Source organism: Rhinatrema bivittatum, chromosome 4 (assembly GCF_901001135.1).
Source record: "Rhinatrema bivittatum chromosome 4, aRhiBiv1.1, whole genome shotgun sequence".
Taxonomy (NCBI): Eukaryota; Metazoa; Chordata; class Amphibia; order Gymnophiona; family Rhinatrematidae; genus Rhinatrema; species Rhinatrema bivittatum.
This window is the reverse complement of record NC_042618.1, coordinates 236,464,566-236,489,452: the sequence shown is the minus strand read 5'-3', so window position 1 is coordinate 236,489,452 and position 24,887 is coordinate 236,464,566. Positions and strand designations below refer to the sequence as shown.

The 24,887-nt window shown below is 47.1% G+C and overlaps 1 protein-coding gene across 4 annotated transcripts in view; it reads left to right on the top strand.

Moving 5' to 3' along the window:
- The first annotated feature begins 173 nt into the window (after nucleotides 1-173).
- The window catches only part of CCDC77 (coiled-coil domain containing 77), a 305,397-nt gene continuing 280,683 nt past the window's right edge, over nucleotides 174-24,887 (top strand). For 2 of the 4 annotated variants that reach the window (XM_029599937.1, XM_029599935.1), the window contains exon 1: nucleotides 8,446-8,634. The gene's annotated coding sequence lies outside the window, so the exon portion shown is untranslated. Of the gene's footprint in view, nucleotides 335-8,445; nucleotides 8,635-24,887 lie in introns of those variants that run through there. The other 2 variants (XM_029599936.1, XM_029599938.1) reach the window with 2 other exon arrangements.

The following is a 24,887-nucleotide window of genomic DNA, read 5'->3' as shown; positions in this document are numbered from 1 at the left end:
AGAGTCGGGCAACTAATAAAGAACTTTTGAAGGACCTCCGGTCACTTTCTTTTTTGTTCCTCACGGCTTTTCTTGATCGCCTTCCTCTCTGTTTTTTGGGCCCTTTATTGGGTGTGACAGGAAGCTGTTCTTGCTTCCTTCTTTTCCTGGCCCAGTGGGAGGTTGTTCCTTCCTTCTTCACCCAGATCAGAGCGAAATATCACTAATTCCTGTTCATAGGGGCCCAGATGGACACCAACTTTATCTTCCCCTGACTGACCTGGCAGTGAAGCTGCTGATGCTTTCTTTATCCCATGGGGGCCTGAATGTGAAAGCAGGAGCATGATGGAGAGAGGTACGTGCTGTGTAAATCCATTGCCGACTTCCACTGCTTCAACCTCTTCCTCTCCTTAATGCTTCTTGCCCTCATCTGCTGCTGGTAAAGAGTGAGGGAGACTCTGGATTGGATTGAAGGCTTTTCTGCTGGCTGGGAGCCAGAAGGGGAAATGTGCTGGGCAGGAAGGCCGCTGAAGATAGGGAGGAAAGGTGAGAGAAAGGAGGTTGGGGTTCCTGAGTAGGGAGAGGTGAAGGGGGGAGTGGATGGAAGTGGAGGGAGATGGTGGTGTGGGGCTGCTGGATTGGGGGAGAGGGGAAGTTGGAGAATGCTGAGCAGGATGGAGTAGGAAAGAGGTGGTCTGATGTATGCTGGGCAGGGAGAAAAGCAAGGGAGAGAGCACGGGGAAGAGGATGTGGGGGTGGGAGGTGCCAGGAATGTTGGACAGGGATATGAACATGTGAAGAGATGATTGAATAGTTGGGAGAAATGAAGGGTGATGGGTGCATGGAAGGGAGTGACTAGGTATAAGAGTCATACTATGTCAGTTTTGAGAATATGCATTTCTTCTCTCTTTGAAGTTTGCTTAATGAAGGAGGAAATACATTTCTGTTTCTAGTACTTCAGTTTTGCACTGCATGCAGAAGATCCTCTTGGAGGTTCCATTCCAGTTTTTGTTTCCACATTTGTAATTTGTGGTCTTTTATTCTGTATTTATGTATCACAATTCCAATTGGCTTGAGGAGCCATTGACTAGGGGGCACTCCATGAAGTTAGCATGTGGCACATTTAAAACTAATCGGAGAAAGTTCTTTTTTACTCAACGCACAATTAAACTCTGGAATTTGTTGCCAGAGGATGAGGTTAGTGCAGTTAGGGCCGGATTTTAAATGCCCTGCGCGCGTAAATCCGACTGGATTTACGCTCGCAGGGCCCTCACGCGCCGGCACGCCTATTTTGCATAGGCTGCCGGCGAGCGCACAGCCCTGGGACGCGCATAAGTCCCGGGGCTTCATAAAAGGGGCGGGGGAGGTTCGGGGCGGGACCAGGGGCGTGGCGCCAGCCCAGGGGCGTGGTCGAGGCCTCCGGACCAGCCCCCGGGTCGGGTGATGGCGCGCCAGCAGCCCGCTGGCAGGCGTATATTTGGCAACAAAGGTAGGGGGGGTTTAGATAGGGCCGGGGGGGGGGGTGGGTTAGGGAGGGGAAGGGAGGGGAAGTGGGGGGAGGGCGAAGGAAAGTTCCCTCCGAAGCCGCTCCGATTTGGGAGCGGCCTCGGAGGGAACAGGCAACGCGCGCCGAGCTCGGCGCGCGCAGGTTGCACAAATGTGCACCCCCTTGTGCGTGCCGACCCCGGATTTTATAAGATACGCGCGTATCTTATAAAATCCAGCATACTTTTGTTCGCGCCTGGTGCGCAAACAAAAGTACGCCCTCGCGCAAATTTATAAAATCTACCTCTTAGTGTGTTTAAAAAAGGATTGGATAAGTTCTTGGAGGAGAAGTCCATTACCTGCTATTAATTAAGTTGACTTAGAAAATAGCCACTGCTATTACTAGCAACAGTAACATGGATTAGACTTAGTTTTTGGGTACTTGCCAGGCTCTTATGGCTTGGATTGGCCACTGTTGGAAACAAGATGCTGGGCTTGATAGACCCTTGGTCTGACCCAGTATGGCATGTTCTTATCCTCCACAAGCGCCCCAACAGAACTACCCACAAAGCTACCCTCCACACCCCCTCCCTCCAGAATGCTCATCTCACCACCACAAGAGAGCGAGCCCTTTCTGTTGCAGGACCCTCCCATTGGAATGCTCTCCCCACTGAACTCCGCACTGAGCCCCGCCAGTACCAATTTAGGAAAAAGGAGCAAGTACCTCTGGTAAGTCCGAGGAGGCAGAGTAGCTTGGGAGAAAAGCCGAAGCAATCCCCTTGCTAACTCAGTTAGATAGTGAATTAGAGACCTTTAAATATTGGAAGCGGATGACGTCATCTCAGGGGGACGACCCTGAGGTTCGCGCCCTTGCTGGACTTCAATCAGCGCACGCACACCCTAGGTCATCAGGCAACATGGCGGATCTGCAACGTCGAGCCGGTCCGGGGATGCCAGAGGGAGACGGCATGGAGATGCCACGGCAGTCAGCCGTCCATCAGACCCAGAGGGAGTCGCCACAAAGGTAAAGAGGGCGGAGTGAGGGCGTCGAGCAGCGACGGACACAATACCCCCAGTGATGAAGTAGATGACTGAGGAAGGGTCTTTGCTTGCTTCAGAGGGGAGTATTCCTAGTGAACATACTCTGACTGGCTAGACTTCACTGCAAGAGAATGATGAGGAATCACCTTGCATGTACCCTTTGGAGCAAGTGTAGAAGGGACTCCTTTCCGAGGGAGCACTGAGGTAAAGAAAGTTTTCACCAACTCTGCCACTTGGTCCAAGGGCTAGCATGCTCTCTGGCCAGGTGTTGGGGATGAAACTTCCTCTTCAGAGACCAAGATGGAATCTTTTGAAAACCCTCAGGACTTTGCAAAATTTGCCCTGGGCCCTAGTTTGACACCAAATAACAGATGGGATCTGGAATATCCAGATATGGGCCTTGCTCCCGAAGACTCAATGGGGACGTTTTCTTTGAGATAAGAGTAGGTAAATGGACCATATCTGCCTGTGTACCTGCCATGTTCCCTAAGTGTCGATGGAACCGATTCTTTCTCAAAGGCGTGTGGCATGAATGGAGGAAGCATCATGTGTGTCAAAGCTTGATGCTTCAACGACCCTGAAGTAGGATGCGGCATCAGCACAAAAGCCTGATGCTCCAGCTGCACTGGTGCTTGATGCATTGAAGGCACTGGGGCTCAATGAGGTGATGAATGGTGCACTGGCGCTATGTGCATCAACTCTGTTGACTTAGTGCTTCTTCAGCATCTGTTGCACTGGCCGCTCCGAGGAATGACACTTCCTCTTTTTACTAGGCCCTGAGCTCCACTATGTATGTGAAGGGCTTGTCAATGCCTTGAATGGCCTTTTTTCTGTTTACTTAACCCTGACAAGGTAGAGGGACCCTAGGCCTGCTCCAATGAGGAGAGGCTTATTTGAAGAGCTCCAGCTCAACTTTGCACCCGGGAAGATAGAATAGGCTCTGGGATGAAGAATGACTACAGCTCTTCCATTTTCCAAGCTCTGGACTGTCATGATTTGGTCCTAGGCAACAATAACAGGAAAATGTCCATTACCAATGGACACAATATCTGTCACATACACAATCCTTGAAGCCACTGCTGATAGACTTCTTTGAGCGGGACATTTCTCCGAAGAACTTTTTTTTTTTTAATATTAGCACTGAAAAGTACTGTTTTGGGGGCTGCTGAGGTAGTGAGACAATGTAGAAATAAAATAATTTAGAGAAAAAATTAAGATACTAAGAAATGTCACTTAATGAAAATGAAAGATAGGGTACATGTCCATATAAATGCTTGGCCAAAAAAAGACTGAGGGGCTCATGAGGCAACACCCACTCTATGAGCTAAGAAGGAAGGGTCCGTTTGGCACCATCAGATGATGTCATCCACATGTCATGGCTAATTCAGCCATGCTTGTCGATGGAGAATTAAAAATTTACCAAACACCAATAAAATGTTTCAAAAGAGCAGACACAAAATAACACCAAAGAATTACAACTAATAAGGATTAAAGAAATCCCCTGCTGTCTATACCTATTTATTTTATGTATTTATTTTCAAATTTATAAACTGCCTCTTCCTCGAAGGCTGAAAGGCAGTATACAACAGTATAAAATACAAATCTAAAATAATGAAAAAAAAAATCAAAACAATACACAAATAAAATACATCAATTAAATACTTTGGAAAATAACTGTAACACATGCTCTTGACTCATCATCAAGGTTCTGCTGCTGAAACCTGCGGCCTGTTGAGGTCCTCCAGCAAGGCTCCCTGCATCTGGCTTCTGCTCTACATGTCACTCTATTTGGGGCACAATATTACTTCTGGGTTTGATAGGTCTGATTTCCTGAACTTACTGTGGCACTGGCTGATGTCACCATTACTCCTGTATACATAGAAGCCCATTGCACTGAGCGGGTGTCTTAGCACTAGGTCTTGCTCCCTGCTCCTGTATCTCTTTGCTGTACCTGTTCTTTCTCCTTGTGTCCTGGCCTTGTTCTGCTCCCTGCTTGCCTTGACCTCAAACTGACTGTCACCTCTGCCCGAACACTGCTTGCCCTGACCTCAGAATAACTCTTGCCTGTACCTGAATGCTGCCTGCCCTGACCTTGGACTGTCTCTTGCTTATGTCTGAACACTGGCTACCTTGACCTCAGATTGAATGACCACGCCTCAGGTCCTACCCATCAGCTACTACCTGTGAAGGCCTATCTAACTCCATTGGAGTTCAGCTTATGACCTAGACCTTCCCTGCAGCCCTAGGTCCCTGTACTGCCCCTTACCTCCAAGTGCTTCTGGCATAGATTCCCACTCCGTGCAGCATCCAAGGGCCATGTATATCACTTCCTGGGCCAGGAGCTCCTCTTAGAGGCCTGCTACCAGGACTTTCTGGGGCACTGGCTAATGACATCACATCCTGTCTAACTATATATGCAAACTCTCTGCTTCTAGCCAGTGCCTCAGCAACAGGTCTCCTGCTTTGCTCTTGTCTGCAGTGTGTGGTGCCTTACTGTGTTCCTGCCTTGGCCAACCTTGCTATGCTCGTACCTTGCCTTGCACTAGTCCTGCCTTTGTTCAGTCTTGCACTTCCATTCTCCTGTTCTGCCTTGCTTTGTCTTACCTCTCCTGTCTGCCTTCCTTGGATTGTTTCTACTGTTGCTGACCTGCATTGCCTTCTGATCTTGCTTTTCATCTCTGCCTGGACACCGACCTTGCTTGTCTTCAGCCTCCCTTGACCTATGCCTGGACCCAGACTCTGTACTCTTCTAAATGCTGCCAGCCTCCAGAATCCAAAGACTCATCCCAAGGAAGGAAGTGACTGGTACAGGTGAAGACACCCATCCTCCATACTGAGTTTGCTGGCATATCTGCTGCTGCTTGCTGGGACCTAGCTTGTGTTTACATGGGTTAAGCAGCATCAACGCTGCAGCAGCCTGAGAGCTCACCACCCCTGAGCGTGATAGCCCCCATCCAGGGACATGATGGCCATGACAATGACCATATTTTACAAGATTTCTGAAAGCATAATCACTTTCCAATCTTAATATCAATAGTGAGCTGTTCCACAACAAAAGGTCTGCACAAAAAAAGGCCCTCTATTTTGTATCTAGCAACTTAATATTGGGAATCCTCTGTAAAGACTGCTGAGAAGAATGCAGTAAATGATCTGGCTGATAATGGCAAATTTCGTTTTGTAAGTATAATGGAGCTAAATTAAATAGTCAATTAAAAAATCATACAGCATATTTAAAAATCAGCTCTCTGGGCAATAAGTGTTAACCATTGCAGGATTTGAAATACTTGCTGTATATGCTCATACATTTTTGCACCTGCAATTAGCCAGGCTGCAGTATTCTGAATCAGTTGTAGTCTATGCAGTTTGTATTTTGGCAGCTCTGCCAATAAAGAATTATAATAATAAATTTGCACTGTTACTACTGCCTGTATTAATGAATGTAAATCTTCTTTCCTAAAAAATGAAGAGATTGAATATTCCATAAATGAAAGAAGCATGATTGCACTACAGAGCTTTTTAATTTTCCATAAGCTATCAAACCATACCCTAAAATTTTCATGGTTGGGCTAGGAGAGATGGCAGAAGTGCCCAAGCAAATACCAGGCTGAGAACCCTGACTGCAGTGCGGCCCTCCTGCCTGTAGGGGCCATCAGTGAGCAGCAGTCTGAGCTGCAGAAACTCATGTCGAAGACTCCATGGCACTGCACTGCCTCGCCTTTTAAAGCCTGCCTCACCAGTTACTCGTTGCCGCATCTTAGAAGTCTTGTGTTCCTAGTTCTAGCATCTGTATCTTTAGCCCTTGCTCTGGCATCTAGTATTGGCCTACTTCCTTTAAGTGTCTGGTCCTGCTCCGTAGAAAAGTTGGCAACCCTAGTTATAACCCTAAACAGAAAGCATTGGGATAGCCTGTTTAGAGCAACAGTTATAACCTTTCTGGGCAAACTGGGTAGACGATTTTGGTCTTTATCTGCTGTTGTTTACTAAGTTACTCTGTCATTATATATATTTCAGTTACATGGTTATACTTTGGCAAGCACACCAATTTATCCAGTTATGCTTAGAAATAATGGTAAACAAATAAGTTATAAATGCTTTTTACTGGAGTAACAATATAGAAGTGGTCTGACCAGGTAATCACACTGCTTTATTCAGTTTTACTAGCAACCGAAATACAAAATATAGCATGCATATCCCATAATTAAGTGACATTACCCTTCTAAATATCAGAACCATGATCGATCTATTTATTGTCTAGAAAAAAAAATCATAGCCTCATCCTAAGATAAGATACAGGCAGGATGCGATATCTCATCTTTTAAAGATGAAGACTTATTGGCCCTTCCCAATGTGCAATAGCGGTCTTGAGCCGTGATTTCAAACAACGTTCTTTCAGTGTTCCCCCTTGCGAAACTAAAAGGCCTCTAGACTTAAAGCAATTTTCAGGTGCACAGAGCGTTATAGACCCAAACAGTGTTGCCAGGTTTTCATGAAAGAACAAGCACTTTTTTCCAAAAAAACAAGCCCAAAACACGTGAGATTGAAACTTTTTATTTTTTATAGCATTTAACGCCCTCGCATACTCATTTCCCTCTCCCCACCCCCTTCTGAGCACATCTCTGGCCCCCCACACACTCATTCCCCCCTCCGAGCACATCTCTGGCCCCCCACACACTCATTCCCCCCTCCGAGCACATCTCTGGCCCCCCACACACTCATTCCCCCCTCCAAGCACATCTCTGGCCCTCACACACTCATTCCCCTCTCCCCACCCCCTTCTGAGCACATCTCTGGCCCCCCACACACTCATTCCCCCCTCCGAGCACATCTCTGGCCCTCACACACTCGTTCCCCTCTCCCCACCCCCCTCCAAGCACATCTCTGGCCCTCACACACTCGTTCCCCTCCGAGCACATCTCTGGCCCCCACACACTCGTTCCCCTCCCCCCACCCCCCTCCGAGCACATCTCTGGCCCCCACACACTCGTTCCCCTCTCCCCCCCCCAAGCACATCTCTGGCCTCCACTCTCATTCCCCTCTCCCCACCCCCCTCCGAGCACATCTCTGGCCCCCACACACTCATTCCCCCCTCCGAGCACATCTCTGGCCCCCACACACTCATTCCCCCCTCCGAGCACATCTCTGGCCCCCACACACTCATTCCCCCCTCCGAGCACATCTCTGGCCCCCATACTCTCATTCCCCCCTCCCTAACCCCTCAGAGCACATCTCTGGCCCCGCACACACTGATTTCCCCCCTCCCTAACTCCTCAGAGCACATCTCTGGCCCCACACACACTGATTTCCCCCCTCTGAGCACATCTCTGTCCCTCACATACTCATTCCCCTCTCCCCAGCCCCCTCCAAGCACATCTCTGACCCCCACACTCTCATTTCCCCCTCCCAACATACTAATTCCTTCCCTCCTGATACCTGGCTGTAGCTGCACACTCTGGATTCCTTTGCTGTTGCACTCCAATGCTGTACTACTGGCCTTCCCGTTCCGCCCACGTGCGATGCTGTGCTGGCTGGGTCTGCCCACAAAATGTGTCGTGTGCATCAACAAGGCTTGCATTCTGCTCTGATTGGCTTACTGCTGCAATATAGGAATAGGGTGCGCCTGCTATGGACAGGCTTCATCGCAGCAGCAGCAGCAGCCAATCACTGTAACATGATTCAGAGCACAAGTCCCGCTCAACAAGCCCCAAAAAACGCGACTGGCAGAAAAAATAGCCCAATTAAAAGCAACCCGCGAATCGGAAAAAAAACCCCGCGAATGACTACAAAAAGAAGCCCAATCTCGCGGTAAATAAGCGAGGTTGGCAACACTGGACCCAAACTACAAGTCCCAGTAACTCATGGGAGAGGTGCATTGTCGCTATTCACCAGAAGACTTAGTGTCAATTGGATAAGATCTGAAGAGTTATGATGCAGCCAGTAAAATCCTCTCTGATTGGCTGTCGAAGGGAAGGCGGGTTAAGTCTGCGAATTCGGTTGTTTCGGTTGAGAGCTGAAGCCACTTCTCATCCTACTGAAGAGGGAAGCAAAGAGTGTGGCTGGGAGCTGGTGTCTGTAGTCCTCCAGTACTTATGGGTCTCCCTTTAGAATAACCTGTCTTATTTCTGTGCTGAGGTACGAGTCCTACTCGGACAATAATAGTCAAACCCTTCGAAAAAGAGTGTGAGCTTATGTTTTATGAGATCCTTTTACATTTTTTTGTAGGGGAACGGGGGGAGTACGTAGTTTGCGTTTTCTCTTTAGAATTAATTTTCTTGTTTATAGAGTACCTTTAACCTTGGAAAAGTTAAGATTAATGTTTCAATTTACGCAAATCTGATGAAAAGTAGGAAGCATTTATATTGATTTAGTCTGCTAAAAGAGGAAATATTTCTTCACTGGGTGGTGGATGCATGGAATAATACCCTTCCCAGAAGAGGCAGTGAAGACAAAAATGGTAAGGGAATTAAAAAAGGCATAGCATATAAACACAGGATCCCAAGTGGCTAAAGAATAGAAATGAAAAGGGGTAGCCTGCAGGGAGAAGTAGTTACTACTTTTAACATAAAACAACTTGCTGGGCAGAAGAATAGACCACCAACATTTGCTGTATTACCGTGTATCACTTACAACTTGTATATCTGTCTCTTGCCTCCCTCCTTCTAGCAGGCAGGGTGAATCCCATCTCTTTTTCCTCAGGGGTCCAGCATTGGTCCTCTTTTTTTCCCCTCTACTTCCCTGCCCGGTTGTGGCAGGTACACAGACAAACCTGGTTTGGAAACCCTAACCCAGGCAAGCTGATTAACAGTCAAATTTAAAAAATAACTTTACTCAGACAGATCAGTTTCAAATAACTGTTCCATTACCAGGCTGAATTTACAGAGGATCATCAAATATTGGGTTCTGTGGATGGCATATGAGGCGGACTGGCCTATCGGGGGATCAGGCTTCCCCCAGTGGGCTGATCGCTCCCATCATGTGGGTGTTTTTTTCTGCTTTCCTGTCAAAAAAAAAAAAAAAAAAGGACTGCTGCGCCCCAACAGAGGTCTGCAAGGCTGCCACGGGTGGTTCTATGAGGTAGGGTGAGACAGCCACTTCAGGTGGCAAAATTTTGGGCGAAGCAGGTATCTCTCCTAAAAAAAATCACCCCGTGGTAGCTGCCTCACTATGGTTTTTGATTACTAAAGCCAGAGGTTCCTACACCCTGCTGGCAAGAAAATCAGCAGTACTGCGAAATGACGTTTTGGAGAGGCTCTTACTCCCTTCTACACTAGAGAAGGTCCTGCGGCACTGCGAAATGATGTGCTGGCAGGGTTCCCACTCCCTGCCAGCAGTAGGAAAATCCAGCGGGGCCGCTGGCATTTCTCCTGCAGCTGGCAGCAGAAGATTCTCTTGCAGCTGGCAGCAGAAGCAGTCCAGTGGTGCTGCCGGTGTTTCACCTTCAGCAGGTGGCAAAAGAAGAAGCCCCTCTTTGCAGCTGGTGGCAGACGGGACTTCCTTTGTGCTGCCGGCACTGATGAAGAAATCCAGTGAGTAAGTGAGAGAGACTGGCGTCTGTTCGACCCCTGCGCATAAGAGATGAGGCTGCCGCTTCAGTCTGGGCCGCACTACTTAAGGGAGAAGGCTGCTGCAATGGGCTGGGCCATGCGGCTGAAGAAAGGGCGAGACTGCTGCTGGTGTACTGTGCATATTCCAGGGACAGCGAGAGGATGAGAGCATGTGTGTGTGTGTAAGCAATAGCATGTATGAGAACTTGTGTGTGTGTCTATGAGCAAGAGCATATGTGAGTGACATATGAGAACTAGTGAGTGAGAGAGATAGCATATGTGAGAGCTTGAATATGAACATTAGCATGTATGTGTATGTGAGTGATGCTGTGTGGGCCCAAGGAGGCTGCTGCCTACAGTTTCCAGGGAGAGACCGCATGTGTGTGAGTGAGAGATGCTGCACCAGGCCCAAGGAGGAAGCTGCTGCTCCTCTATATTAGCGGGAGAGAGAGCATCTGTTTGTGTACGTACGTGAGAGTGAACATGAGAGAACATATGGGGGAGGGAGAATGTGTGTGAATACGTGTGAGGAGAAAGTCTGCATGCCTCCCTCCCACTCCCCTGTTAATCTTCAACAGACTCAGGATGACTGGAAATCAAATGTTCCCAGGTATGGAAAGCAGGTGATTTTTTTTTATCCTTATTTTGATTATTGCTTATTTGATGTATTTGCTGTTTTGAAATGTTTTATTGGTGTTTGTGAAATTTTAACATTTTCTAGCATGTAGCAGATGGACTCAGGACCAATGGGTATAGTGTACTCCTGATAGCAGTTGGAGACTGATCAGATTTCAATCTGATGTCAGCCCTAGTACATATACCCCTGCAGGAAGTGCAGCTCTTCAGTATTTTCCGTCTCCATAGCAATTAGGGACTACCTGCACGCTCTCACAGCATTAGAGTAAATTCAACGGAGAAAACCCAAAATACGAAGAAAATCTTACCTCTACAGGCGAGCCTCGCTTTCCTGCGGTGACACTCTCGGGTCCCTCCCCCAGTTGAGAATTCCTGAGGTGATTTCCATGGTCCCTCGGAGGTAAACCTCGGACTGGAGGCCGACCCTCGGCGGGGACCTAGCCCCCAATTTCGGGTGCGGCTGAGAGGCAGCGGGTGCAACTTAGAGCGCAGCGGTGAAGGTATTTGCCCTCTCCCCCCGCAGCCAGAGACCGCCCAGAACGAAACCGGGAAGCGCCGAAGACAAGGTAAGGTAGAAATCTTCTTTAAAGTCTCTGGTCTCCGAAGGTCGAGGAGTTGCACAGGTCGCCGGCTGGGACCAGTGCCATCGGGTTGATCTGCCCTAGCAGGGCTAGGCCCCGGTTAGATCCAAGGGTCCTCCCATGTGGAGACCCTCCGAGGTGGTCGCCATATTGCCCGTGTGGTCGCCGTCGCCATTTTGGCCCTGTTCGCCGTCTCGATCCGTTCGCACAAATTTACCTGTGCGCACAATCTTGCACGCATAAGTACTGGGCGCACAAGATAGGCGCATATCGCGCGCTTACTGGGTCGAGCGCATAACTGCGACTTGTGCGCACACCAGCGCGCACATCCTGAGTGCACACAATCCACGCACTGGAGCGCATAACAGATTTTACGCGCCTATATCCATGGCACCACCGGAAAAGGAGCTCAAGGCTCAGGGCCTTTGCCCAGCATGCCACATCAGGGCCGCACAAAACGGAGAGGCCAACGCCCTGTGTATCCAGTGCGAGGAGGCCATGGGGGATCCAGCCCAGAGCCAGCACTAGTTGGGACTGGGGTCTAGCTCCTCAACCAGTACCCCGGACCTAGCGAACCACAGCGAGACACCCCCCCCCCCCCCCCAGGACACAGCGCCTCTTAGCTTGGACCCAGCGTCTATCTCCTGGGTGGAATTCTTCAAAGGCCTGCGCACCTTCGTTCACACGCAGACGGAGTCCCCAGCAACACAGCCACAGCCTCCACCAGAGGACCTTTATGCCCCGAGCCCCTCTAGGCCCAGAGATGTGAATCCACCGCCCAGGATCCCCACTTACGGGGACACGGAAAACTCGGAGGAGGAATCAGAGCCCCTGGAGGAAGGGGAACTCCCTCTGGGGACAGAGCCTCACCGGGCCATTGGCGCTTCTTCACCAAGAACGAGCTTCCAGACTGGTCACCCACAGCCTGAAGGAGCTGGCTATCCCGGACACAAGTGCCTCGGGGGAGCCTAAGACGAACCTCCTGCTAGAGGGACTCCGTCAGACCTCCCGCCATTTCCCCCTCTTACAAGCCATCCAACAGCTAATCGACCTGGAATGGGTTGCACCAAAGTCTACATTCAAAGGGGGACGAGCTCTGGCAGCCATGTACCCTCTGGACCCGGCGGCCAAAGACCCATCCCAAAAGTGGATGCCATGGTCTGCGCAGTCTCGAAGCGCACTACCATCCCAGTGGAGGGAGGTGCAGCACTCAGAGATGCTCAAGACAGACGTCTGGAATCCATCCTCAAACAGTCATTTGACGTCGCCACTATGTCTCTACAGATAGCGGCCTGCTGTGCTGTGGTGACACATGCCTGCCTATCTCAGACCAGGAGCAATACTCCTGGGGAAGCCATGGAATCAGCGGTATCCTTCCTCGCGGACACTGCTTCCGATCTGGTGCGCACCGCAGCTAGAGGAGTGTCATCAGCCGTGGCAGCCAAGAGGCAACTCTGGCTCCGAAGCTGGTCAGCCGATGCATCTTCCAAAACGAGACTCACAAGGATGCCCTTCAAGGGATCCCTCCTGTTAGGAAGCGAACTAGAGAAACTCGCTAACAAATGAGGCGAGTCCCCACTGCCGCGACTACCGGAGGACAGGAATAAGAGAAACTAGTGACCCTTCCCCCGATCTTCCAGGGGCAGAGGTTCACAGCGCTTCAACCCATACAGAAATGCTTATCAAGCACCTCGTCCTACAGGCAGGAGCCAGTCCTTCCGGAACAAGCACAACAAAAGGGGAACCAGCTAGGGACCAGGCCCCAGCCACACTCCACAATGAGAATCAGGCGACCTGTCCAAAGGAAGAAGCCATAGGGGGCAGACTTGCCCTATTCTACCAAAGATGGGTCGAGAGAACTTTGGACAAGTGGGTCCTAAACATCATTCAAGAGGGTACTACCTAGATTTCCTCCGAACCCCTCCGGACAAGTTCTTGGAATCCTCCTGCCATGATCCCTCCAAGAGGTCAGAATAATGTCGGACAACGCTACAACAGTGGCCTACATCAACCGTCAAGGAGGAACCAGAAGCCAACAGGTGTCTCTGGAAATAGACCCCCTAATGGCGTGGGCAGAAGCAAATCTCCAGGAGATCTCGGCCGTCCTTGTCGCCGGGAAAGACAACATCATGGCAAATTATCTCAGCAGAAAAAGTCTAGACCCAGGGGAATGGATGCTGTCGCCCGCAGCGTTCCAACTGATAGTGAACCGTTGGAACACAGACCATGGACCTTCTGGCAAACCGGTCCAATGCACAAGTACCCAGTTTCTTCAGCCGCAGGCGGGAACCTTAGTCCCAGGGAATCGATACCCTGGTACAGACCTGGCCACAGGAGACTCTGTTATACGCCTTCCCGCCGTGGCCTCTATTGGGCGCAATCATTCACAAGATAGAACAACACAGGGGACCAGTTCTTCTGGTGGCCCCGGACTGGCCAAGAAGACCATGGTACGCAGACATGCGAAGACTACTGACAGGGCCCCCCCCCCTGCCACTACCTCCACACAGAGACCTGCTCCGACAAGGGCCGATCCTCCACGAGGACCCAGCTCGATTCTCTCTTACGGTCTGGCCATTGAGAGGACTCGCCTGAGGAAGAGCGGATACTCGGGAGCGGTAATTGACCCGCTACTCTGAGCACGCAAGTTCTCCACATCTCTAACATACATTCGAATTTGGAGAGTATTCGAAGCCTGGTGCGAGGACCACGACATCATACCGCGCTCAGTCAAAATTCCTGCGATCTTGGAATTCCTACAGAGCGGCCTACAGAAGGGATTGTCCCTCAATTCCATCAAGGTACAGGTGGCCGCATTTTCATGCTACAGAACCAAGAACCAGAGCGACAGCGTAGCCTCACACCCAGATGTTTCCCGCTTCCTGAAAGGAGTCAAGCACATCCGACCACCCCTAAAGTGGCCAGTAACTCTTTGGAACCTCAACCTGGTTCTAGATTTCTTAGCAGGAGCCTCCTTCAGACCTCTACGCGGCCTGTGTCTCCGACTATTAACATTGAAAATAGCCTTCCTACTGGAATTGTGTTCAGCCCGTCGCATATCCGAGCTACAAGCACTGTCCTGCTGTGAGCCGTTTCTCAGGCTCACCCCGGGAACCATCCAGTTACGCACAGTCTCCTCGTTCCTCCCCAAAGTGGTGTCTCACTTCCACCTCAACCAAACCATTTAGCTACCATCGCCAGATGAACATAAGAATTCGGAAGAGGCTTGAAGTCTTCGCCACCTCAACATCGGCAGGCTCCTATCCAGATACCTGGAAATATTGGGACCCGAAAGGAAAACGGACTACCTATTCGTCCTTCACAGCAGGAAGAAGCATGGGGAAGCGGCCTCGCGAGCAACCATTGCCTGCTGGATTAAAGAAGTTATCAAGGCGGCCTACGTAGAAGCAGGCAAGCCGCCGCCTCTATTAGTCAAGGCCCACTCTACTAGAGCCCAGGCAGTGTCCTGGGTGGAAACCAATATGCTGTCGCCCGCCGAGATCTGCAGGGCGGCAACATGGTCCTCCATCCACACCTTCTCCAGGTTTTTCCGCCTGGATGTTCAGGCTCGGGAGGACACAGCATTCGCAAGGGCAGTACTAAGTGGGTCACGGGCAGCCTCCCACCCGGTTCGGGAGTAGCTTTTATACATCCCATTGGTCCTGGGTCCTTCTGCTACACGCTAGGAAATAGAGAAATTACTTACCTGATAATTTCGTTTTCCTTAGTGTAGACAGATGGTCTCAGCATCCCACCCACGGCTGCCGTTACGCATGGAATTCTCGGGGGACATCCCCGGGAGCGAGTGATTGATGGGTAAGTCATGCTTCCTTCACCTAGGACACCCATCCTACCAGGTGTCTACGTTTCCCGGTTGAGGGCACTGGCGGTCTCCAGCTATAGCCAATTCAACCAGTTCAATTTAATCAAGTTAACCAAGTTATAATGTTAAGTTATGAACTCTCCTGTCGCTCCTAAATGACACTATGCCCATAGAACCTCCCATTACTAGAAAGTTGCCAATTTAATCTGCAATGATGCCTGGACAGCTTTACATATAGTTGTACATTTTTCAATAAGACTACAGAATTCAACTTGACATAAATTGAGAAATGCTAAGCCTCAAAACTTTGCTCTCTAGTTGCTTATTCTTGGTTACAAAACATTGTGATGGTGCTTGAAACCGGGCCCTGTGTGTCAAGTTGGGAGCTCCTGCATTAGAAGCTATGCTGGGATGGTGTCTCAGTGCTGGTTTACTACTAGATAAGGCAATAGCATAAACATTCCCTGACTTGCGATGCAGGTCAGGTACAAATCAACAGGTAACTTCAATCAGGGTTGCAAAACTCTGAATTAAGGTAAAGCTTAAATCCAATCCACTTACCCAGTTTCAGGTCAGTTTCCACAGTAATTCCTCTTCATGGACACAATTGACACAACTTCTACTTACAGGACAATATAGAGTTTTAAGACTTTCATATCACATAAACACATTAGTATACACAGGGAGATGAGCTCACGGGTCTTTCTCCAGGATTCCACACTGTAATTTGGCCTCCTAGCCATCTAAATACATGGAAAACTTTCCAGGTGTCTTAGGATACCTTTTGAATCTCTTGAGGACCAATCTGGAGCCTCAGAGGTAGAGCAAGACACCAGGCTATAAGTAGTCTGAGCCTGGATTTCTGTGAATCCAAGCATAACATACCCGCTATTAACTGAGCAAACACTGGCTCAAGTCCAGCTATATCACTTTTTCCCTAACAATATTGAAAGCCATTCAGCTGGATAACTTACTTAAAATTATTTGGCTTTGTATGGCCAGATAACTAAAGACCTAATCAGCTAAATTTAAAGGAAAAAGGCCGATTTTTGCTTCCAGAGTAGCTTTCCTAGCAATGCTAGAAGCACTGGGCCTGGATCCGTTGTAGGCTACTACCACAATCTGGAGTGAAAATCTTTCAATTTTAAGCTACTGGGAAGATGGAAGGGTTAAGGTTGGAGTGGGGGGCTGGGGAGGGAGGGGGCCCGAGAGGGCAAATTTTAATTCATTTTGGCAGCACCAGGAACAGGTGGGGAAGGCTGGGACCAACCCTTTAAAATTAACTTTTTATATATGAACTTGAGTGGGGTTGGGGGGGGGGCACATGGTTGACCTGGCAGGGCCCTGGATTTAGAGCTTGGGTGGGGGTTGGGACAGAGCCACTAGGCCTGTGACCTTTAAAAAAAAACCAAAAAAAAACCTGTAACTCCACTTAATTAGCTAAATTCTTTTGAATATAGTTGGTTGTTTTTTAGCTATCTGGTCCCACAGGGCCTGATAACTTTAAACAAGTGGCAATATTCAAAAGATATCCAGTTAGGTTTTAAAGTTCTCTGGCTATAAGTAGCTGGATAACTTTATACAGTATAAATGATATTCAGTGGGAATTTATTCCACTAAGTATCCGAGACAAGTTATACGGCTAATTGTAGCAGGATATCTTGTCTGCTCACTGGCTTACTAAATGTTACCTCCATGTCATCTTACATGGCCCTTGGAAAGAGTTTGGGTGGGGGAGCTACATAATCTCTACTTTGGGTTTTGGTTTGATTGTTTTGAATAATAGCTAAAATAACTTCTGATTCCTTGGAATTATGGAAGTACAGTATATTGCTGAGAGATGTGAGAGACTATGGAAAGGGTTAGTAAGGAATAATGAGGAGACCATGAGGTCTAGTTTTTCTGTTAAATGGTATTTGGAGGTTACTTAACTTTCTTCTGTATGTAAGTGAATGGGAAAGTCATGCTGGGTATACTTTAGATGATTTACCTAGTGTCCTCTTAGTTGTGGGGAGGAGGATCCTCTAATGGGAGTATTCTGAGACTGATATAAGCCTGTGTTCAGAGTTTGATGGGGGAAAAATAAAGGTACTCTGAGAAGGGTGGGTTGCCCAGAGTGTCACCTCTCGAGCAAAGGGCTCACCAGAGGCTTTCCCCCCTGAAGAGGAAAGGCCCAAGGAGGGAGGAACGTTTCTCCCAAGGGGAAACAACTTGGTGATCATGATTTGGTCCTGAAGATTGAGGGGTGAGAGGAGGTTCCATCATCAGGGGAAGACCAAAGAGTACAGGGGTTCATCAGGGTATAAGTTGGGATGCTGGGGAATCCCTTGCAAATGCCTTAAGAAGGAATCAGGAGCCTGTTTGGAAAGGATGCTGGATTGCCTTAGATGGTGAGATGAGTTATACATTTTTCAAGTGGGAGAGTAATGCAGTGTTTATATGTGAAGTGAGCATTGAGAGAAATGGGAATAGTCTTTTCCAGTGAAGAGGAGAGTTGGAGTGTACTTTTAGTATTTTTCATATAGAGGATACTGCGTATATAGGGGTTAAGTAGCATTTTGTTCATGCTTTATGTATTCAAGGAGGAGCTGCTACAGTCTTCAGTAGAAACCTATGAACCCTGATCAAATCAGTGTCTGTGTGAGACCCTTCTTTATCCCAAAGTGTGGATTTGTCAGCAGTTTGTATCAGTACCAAAGGAATGGGGAAGCAGTCAGAAGGGGGGGTCACAGAGGGGAAACGGGGTGTTTGGGTTTCCCTTTCCAGCTTGATAAATCTTGCCTTCTGTGCCAGGTCTACTGTGCCATCTGTTTCACCATAATTGATTTTGAACCCACAGAGACTGGTACTTCCAAAACAAGCATCAGGTACTCTCTTGTTTTATGTGCTATTTGGGGATTATAATTACATTAATTATGGTGGGAAACCATAAGTGCCATTGGAAGACTGGGAGTCAGAAGAACTCTTATAATCCAATTCTTACTTTGCCACTGATTTTCTGTGACCCTAGAGTCATCATTCTATTTTATTTATATAATATACTCCTTTCCTAGCATAAATCAAAGCAATAAACATAAAATCAAATAGTAAAAATTCTATTTCCCTGTGCTTCAGTTTGATTAGCTGTAATTGGATAGTAATTATGATATTGCTCCTCCAGTGTACTTTAAGGATACTGGTTCAGGCCTGGCCAACAAGAACTGGTTAACTTACAAAAGTACAGGGCCACAGAGAACTGTCCCTAACACCCAGGTTAATAGTTAATTCCTGACACAATTGTTCTGCTTGCAAATCCCCACTCAATTGCTTTCTGCAGGCAAAAAACCACATACACTTAAGTTTATAGGTTAACAGACCTCTGACACAATTTGCTTTCGTCATGCACAGAATAACTACGTGGCAGTTGTTCTGTGTGTTGAAGTTTCGGGTAGGGGGAATAGCACCCCCAGCAGCATAGTATAATAAGAGACTCAGCAGACTGACACCATCAAGAAAGAAAAAAAAAAGCAGATAGACTGAGAAACATCCTGTGCTCCTGTTCTCTTCCACAGACTTGGCAGCTTTTGTTACACTGTATCATTATTATTCCTATTTCCTACTCTATATATTTCTTCTTGCATTATTTTCATAACTGGACACATATAATAAATATCCATTGTGATCTGCTATCATTCCAGCGTGTGTGTATGTGTGCGTTAGCATGTGTACAATGTATGCTGTGAAGTGCACCGAAGCCTGTAAGATAGGGAAGCTGCAGAATTCGGACCCCTTTGTGTGCTCATGTGTTTGCCACACACATACATGGCATGACACAGAACAAACTTGGCATAGTCAGCAGGATTCCAGGGGATTTACATAAAAACTCTATTACAGTGACAAGTTGTAATAGATCACAAATACTACATACCGTATTTTTTGCTCCATAAGACACACTTCTGTGCGAATATTAAAAAAAAAACTACAACTCCCCACTCTCCTGACCCCCCCCTCCCCCCCCAAGACTTGCCAAAAGTCCCTGGTGGTCCAGCGGGGGTCCGGGAGCAATCTCCTGCACGTGGGCCGTTAGCTGCCAGTATTCAAAATGGTGCCGACAGTCTTTGCCCTTACTATGTCACAGGGGTTACCATTGGTCGGCCCCTGTCACATGGTAGGAGTAATGGATGGCCCACAAGATGGCACCAGCCATCCATTGCTCCTACCATGTGACAGGAGCCAATCAATGGCACCGGTAGCCCCTGTGACATAGTAAGGGCAACGGCTATCGGCGCCATTTTGAGTACTGGCAGCCAACGGTTCAAGTGCAGGAGAATGCTTCCGGACCCCCGCTGGACCACCAGGGACTTTTGGCAAGTGGTGGGGGGGGGGGGGGAGGTTATAGTTAATTACATTTTAAAGGGTTGGGATGGGGTTTTTTTGTTGTATTTTTTTTTTCCCAACAAAGAACGATAAAAGTTTTCTGATCTGGGGAGTGGACAGAAATGGCCCTCCCTAGATTCGAAAATGAAATGGGGACAAAAAAAATATTTTATGCCCTCCCCTAATTTGCTCCATAAGACGCACAGATGCCAGGGAACAGAGCCGGTTTAGCGCACCATTTTTTTTTTTTAATTTTCCCACTCTGAATCCTAGGTAAGTCTTATGGAGCAAAAAAATACTGTCTCTATTCTATAGTGTCCAAAATCTCCCAAAGTTTGCCAGTCTTTTTATATTCTAACATACTTTGATTTATGTGGTTTTTCTAACAAGTCCTGATGTTTTGTTGTTTTTGATTTATATATTAACATAAGACTTGCCATACTGGGTCAGACCAAAGCTCCATCAAGCCCAGTATTCTGTTTCCAACAGTGGCCAATCCAGGTAACAAGTACCTGGCAGGATCCCAGGTACTAGTGTATGTGCCAGTAAAGTTTCTGCAATCTAAAAATCTGTTTGTTACTGAGCAGACTGGCTGGCAATGTCATTACTTGCAACTGGTTCAAAAGCCAGACTGGGAATCCAGGATATAAATCTATAAGAGATATAAGCAGATGTGTAAGGGGTCCAATCAATTTGCATGGATGGAATGGGGGCTGCAGCTCTGCTTAACCCTGGTCCAGAATGTATTCAACTTATTTATTTATTTATTTGAAAGTTTTGGTTTTTTTTTTTATTTGCAATTTTTCAAATTATAACATTTACATCCAATGATATAATCATGAATACAGAATCCAAAAGTAATTATCATTTTATACATGTCTTTTCAAGAAAAATTATCTGATCTAGCCCACATCTAGGGGAGAAGGAGCTATAAAGACTAAGTGCATTTCTGTCAATCTTTTTGTTTTTCATCCAACTTTCTAATCCCACTGATTAATTTTCAACTTTTATCCCCAATAAAACGTTGCAATTGTGAAGGATCAAAAAAGATAAACTTATTAGTTTGATACGTAATTTGACATTTACATGGGAATTTCAAGAAAATGGCTAAAAAAACCCCAAATCTTTATCTTTTTTTAATGAAAATGTCACAAGCAAGGTGGCACGAGTTTCAATATTATCTAAAGAATCCTCAAGGAAGGTTGATACACCCGGACTCTCTAGTGTATCCACACCTCCTTCAGTTACTTGATTGATTCTCCTTAGAGGTAAATAATACAATATAGATATGATAGGTATATTCTGAGAATCATAGGAAAGGATTTCCAATGTATACTTCCTAAATAATTCAACCTCTGACATTTATTTTTTTTATTTTTTTTAACTCTTTTATATACCAACATTCAAGACGGTGGTCCCATCATGCTGGTTCACAAGAAACAGGGGTGTAATTATAATAAACTTTACCATTTAAACAATAGTGCAGAAAAGCAGTTACAAATAACAAGGAAAACAATAACTTGGAATGAGAAGGGAAATGAAGATCAGATAGTTATATATAAGTATAAATAACATTGTAAGAGGTGGCTATTAACGCTAATGCTAGCGGAGCGTGTTGAAAGAAGGAAGTTAGATGGAATTGGAGTTAGGAAAGGCCTGCGTGAACAGCCACGTCTTGAGTCTTTTCTTGAATGTTGAGATGTTGGGTTCCATTCTAAGATCCGGGGGAATAGAGTTCCATAATATTGGACCGGCTGTGGAGAATGCCCGATCTCTGAGCGTGATGTGTCAGGTAGTCTTGGCTGGAGGTACTTGAAGTGATCCTTTGTAAGCATCTCTTGTCGGTCTTGTGGAATGGTGTAATCGGAGGGGGATATGTAGATCGATTGGGGCTAATTGATGGATGTTTTTGAAAATGGTGAGAATGGCCTTGTAGATTATTCTGAAGTGGATGGGCAGCCAATGGAGGTCCATCAAGATAGGTGTTATGTGTTCTCTTCTCCTGGTGTTGGTGAGTATACGGGCGGAGGCGTTTTGGACCATTTGTAATGGTTTGGTGTGTGATGAAGGGAGACCAAGCATGATGGTGTTACAATAGTCCAGCTTTGCGAAAATGATTGATTGTAGGATTGTTCTGAAGTCATGTGTGTGGAAGAGGGGTCGTATTCTTTTCAGCACTTGGAGCTTATAAAAGCAGTCTCTGGTGGTTTTGTTGATGTTAGCTTTCAGGTTTAGGTGATTGTCAATTTGAACTCCTAGATCTCTCACTTGTGTGGTGTTTGGTACGGTAGGATGGGTGTATGAGATGGAGCTGTTTTCTGGTGTGATGAGTAGAAGTTCTGTTTTTGATGAATTTAGTATCAGGTTGAGACTTGTAAGAAGTTGTTTGATATTTTGGAGGCAGGATTCCCAGTGCAACAGTGTTTTTGCGAGCGACTCGTCGATGGGGATCAGGACCTGAATATCGTCAGCGTAGAGAAAATGTTTGAGATTGAGGTCAGTGAGAAGTTTACATAAGGGTAATAGATAAATGTTAAACAATGTAGGAGACAGGGATGAGCCCTGAGGGACTCCTACTGATGCGGGGTGTATAGAGGATTCTTTATTATGAATCTTAACCTTATAACCTCTGTTGCTGAGGAAGGTTCTGAACCATGATAGGGCAGTGCCTGAGATACCTATGGCTGATAATTGGTTGACGAGAAGGGAGTGATTGACCGTGTCAAATGCAGACGAGAGGTCGAGTAGTATCAGAAGGAAGGCTTGTCCTTTGTCTAATCCTAGGATGATGTGGTCAGTCATAGAGATGAGGAGGGCTTCCGTGCTTAAGGTTTTACGGAATCCGTATTGTGATGGAAATAGAAGGTTGTTGACATTAGTCTGGACTTTGGGAAATTCAATAATCGCAAATTACAAGATCTCATGTCATTTTCCATTATTTCCATTCTGGTATGAAGTGCAAGGTTATCTTTTATAAAGGTCACATTAGTCGCTTGAATGTTCTTAACTATTGGATTTAAACTCACCAGAGATAATTCAGTTTTTTCAGTTCTGATGTCTAGATCCTCCAGTTTTTTCCTTGTTTCTTCCGAGAAAACATGTACTCTAGACATCGTCCCTGTAAACTTTTTATCCAAATTCGACATCAGTCTCCACAAGTCTAGCAGTGAAACACTCTCTGGTTCCACAACTTTTTCTTCCACCACTACTTCAAATTCCAAAGCCCTTGGACAAGGGACAGTGGTATTCCTCACCATGTTCTCAGTCCTAGAATCAATTATATCTTGAATAACAGCAGGCTCAGTAGGGTATTCTGATGGATGTTGTGAGGACTTGGGGGTAGAAGTGGTACCTATATTTGTAGCCCCTTCTATTATTCCCCCTTCAGTGGACTCACACACCCTAATAATGTGCGAGTCCATTGGTCCTACTCGTTTTGACACCAGAGATGTAGGAGAAGAGGTATAATTTTTTGACTTACGTTTCCTTCCCATGCTATTTTCTCCTCCAGGGGCGCGCCCCTTTGGCGCGCGGCTTCGGCTGCGCGCCATGGGACGCCGCTCTTTATCGGGCCTCGGGGTGCCTCCCGGTGATGTCACTTCCGGGTTCCGCCCCCAGCCCGAATCTCTCCTCCACCAGGCAGAAACAGAGAAATTGAAGAAATCTTTTTCAGCGCAGGGTAGGTAAAGGGAGGGCTACCTCCAGCACTAAGTCCCACTCTCTCCACTCCCGACTTTAGTGCCGTGGGACGCCGCTCTTTATCGGGCCTCGGGGTGCCTCCCGGTGATGTCACTTCCGGGTTCCGCCCCCAGCCCGAATCTCTCCTCCACCAGGCAGAAACAGAGAAATTGAAGAAATCTTTTTCAGCGCAGGGTAGGTAAAGGGAGGGCTACCTCCAGCACTAAGTCCCACTCTCTCCACTCCCCTGAAAGTTTTTATATACTGACATTCACTGTGAGTATCACATCGGTTTACATTAAACAGAACTTAGCTTATAAATGCTTTCCAGAGAATTCTTGATAAATGCGAGTAATATGAACTAATTATAAATGCAAACAAAACATGAACTTAACTTAGTTTAAAGCGGGAAACATGAACTATAAGTGCAAATTATTATAAGGAGGAGTGTAAGGTAACTAAGGATGACAGGGTTTCTGTTTTAAGTACAACGAATAGTTATTTGAGCAACTGAATACTACGTTACAGAGGCAATTATTTGGAGAATTTGATAGCATGGAGTGTAGGGAAATATAGAAGAGTAAAAACAGGGGAGATAGAACAGATATATGGAAGCAGGGGGAGAGGGGATTTACAGATGAGTGAAAGAGGATGGAGGGAGGGGGGGGGCATTGCGAGAAGGAGATGTAGAGGGAAAGAGACCGGGGGGACCTGAATTGAGGGGGCAAGATGTAAGAATATAAGAGTCTGCCTGTTTTAGGTGTATGCCTGTTTAAATAGCCAGGTCTTTAAGTTCTGCTTAAATTTCTTTGGGTAGAATTCTTGGCATAGACTAGCTGGCATAGAGTTCCAAAGCGCAGGACTGGCAATAGACAGTGAGCGAGCTTTAGTGGATGCAAGGTTGTGGAGTTATTTAGGTTCTTAGTTATTTAACTTCTTAGTTATTTAGGAAAGATGAAGTTTATTTTCACTTAGATAAGCAGCTGAATGAGCCATGCTGTCTGGGTACGTGGCGGAGCTCCCTAAGTCTAGTAAAGTCTTTCAGCTAGGTACTCCCTCTTCTATCCTCCCTGATTTGCCTGAGGCTCCTCAATCCTTTTTTTCCGCGCAACTGATAGCATGCGGAGCTCTGTCTCTCCAGACTCTGAGTTACAGTTGTGAGGTAAAACAAGAAGAAAATAAAACTTTTTTACCACAAGAAAGGCTAAAATTATCATCATGCCTCGCCCAGAATTTAAATTCTGCGCTTGTGGCAAAATAATGTCAGTGACTGATGGCCATCAGTCCTGTTACATATGCCTGGGACCTGATCATGATCAGGAAAGTTGCAGGGACTGCGGATGTATGTTCCCCAGAGCGCAGCGACAGCGCGCTGCTCGAATACAGCAACTACAGCACCACCATCAGGCTATGCTCCTTCAGAGGCTTCTGTTAGGTCAGCTCCGGGGCCAGAGAGGAAAAAGAAGGCAACATCCCACAGAAGGGCTGCTTCTGTCAAACCCTCCAGGGTACAATACCCACAAACGATGCCCCTTCAAGATCAAGGGCAAAAATCGGGAGATGTGTCGATGGCGTCATGGCCACATGCCTCATTGACGCCAGCGGCTTCCCGAAGCAAAGATAAGGAACCGTGTCCAAAGCACCGACGCGCCTCGCGAACATTGAAGCATCAACGCACCAAAACAGCATCGAAGCACTGGCGCAAGGTGCGTCGCAGATGCATCGAGTCGACGCAACACCGCATCCAATGCAAGTCGACGCAGGTTT